This window comes from Giraffa tippelskirchi, chromosome 3, assembly GCF_054371585.1.
Source record: "Giraffa tippelskirchi isolate mGirTip1 chromosome 3, T2T-mGirTip1v1.2.pri, whole genome shotgun sequence".
Lineage (NCBI taxonomy): Eukaryota > Metazoa > Chordata > Mammalia > Artiodactyla > Giraffidae > Giraffa > Giraffa tippelskirchi.
The window spans coordinates 128,469,464-128,470,946 of NC_137277.1; the positions used below are offsets into that span (position 1 = coordinate 128,469,464).

At 35.2% G+C, this 1,483-nt stretch overlaps 1 non-coding gene across 1 annotated transcript; it reads left to right on the forward strand.

Annotated features, from left to right (window-relative positions):
• Nucleotides 1-860: 860 nt before the first annotated feature.
• On the forward strand, nt 861-991 carry LOC145543994 (small nucleolar RNA SNORA42/SNORA80 family). Its single transcript, XR_014081221.1, has one exon. It is a non-coding gene; the product is annotated as a small nucleolar RNA SNORA42/SNORA80 family (small nucleolar RNA).
• Nucleotides 992-1,483: the final 492 nt, after the last annotated feature.

Below are 1,483 nucleotides of genomic sequence, written 5' to 3' on the forward strand. Positions count from 1 at the left end.
AAAACTCTTGCCAAGAAAAAGTCTGATTTAATTGACCAGGTAACTTAATTGACCAAATATATCTGTCTATTCAAATCAAAAGATACAGCAGATGTGAGTCCTGCACTGGAGAATTGATAAGATTAATTATGTGTGTGTTTTCTTTCCAGACAGACAATGAAGAGAGTTAATCATTAAAAGCTTTTTGAAAGTGGAAGATATGGGATAATATAGTCTAATTATTCTACCTAAATCACAGTATTCTTGAAAACTATTAATACTAGCTTTTTTCCATATACTCGCTCATATGATCTCATTAGCCAAACCTGATCAGGACAGAATCCTTCTCATGTTTTTAATCATTTTAAGTTTTAAAAGAAGCATCGATAGTACATAAATAAAGCTTTATATACATTCAATATTTAAGGGTGAAACAACATTAACAATATCTATTTTATATCTAACACCTCTCATTAGTTTTGCCTGGTGTTTTCAACATCTTTTAAAAATATCTTTTAATCCTTAAATTCTGTTTTCATCCTGCATTTCCCCAAGTAATATATTTGGAGAAGAAAACAAGTAATTTATCCTGCATAGTTTCCTGTAGTCTGGAGATACTAATTTTTACTAAGTAATCAACCAAAATGCTTTTAATACAATGCTATATGTGCATACACGCATGCTCAATTGTGTCTGACTCTTTGCGACCCCATGGACTGTAGCCTCCCTTTAGCATTATACTTCATTTGTTATTTTTCCAAAGTTCTTTTACGGGATGTGATTTAATCTGTTTGGTCCATGCATCACAAGTAAAATGATTAACGAAAATGGCCCCTCTAGGGAACGATAATGAAATACAGGGTTAAAGAAGTCAGGTCAATGCATTGGTTTAGATTTATGGCAGGCTTGTCCCCCTGGGCCTCTCATAGTGCCCCATGCCAGAACAAACTGGCCCTGAACCATTGCCTGGCCTCTGCACATAGGCTGCATACACTAGAGTGGTTTGACAGAGGAAAAAAAGAATAATAAAATAAAAAAGTATAAGCCAGGTCAGACTGGTCACATGTTTACACTGAGTTGTTTGAGGTTGAGTGCTAAAGACTGAGTTGCCATCAAGGTGAGAGCCCAGGTATCCTTATCAAACTTCAGTGACAATAAGCAAGGCAAAATTATTTTAAACAAAAATTAATATTAAAATTTAAAACCATGGAAGATGTAATTTCAACAAGATGCAAATTGTGGGAAGACTTTAACAAGCAATTTAGGAGAAGATATAGCCAGTAGCAGTATATTAGAAATTTAATTTTATGGGCTATTTCCTCTAAGGCCAAATTTGAAGGTTTATATAAATCATAGTGAATTGGGCCTGAGGGACAGGGAGGCCTGGCATGCTGCAGTCCATGGGGCTGCAAAGAGTCAGACATGACAGGGAAACTGTACAACAACAACAATGAACTGGTCACTTGTTAGATTACCTTGGAAATCCAAGTATTACTGTCCTAAT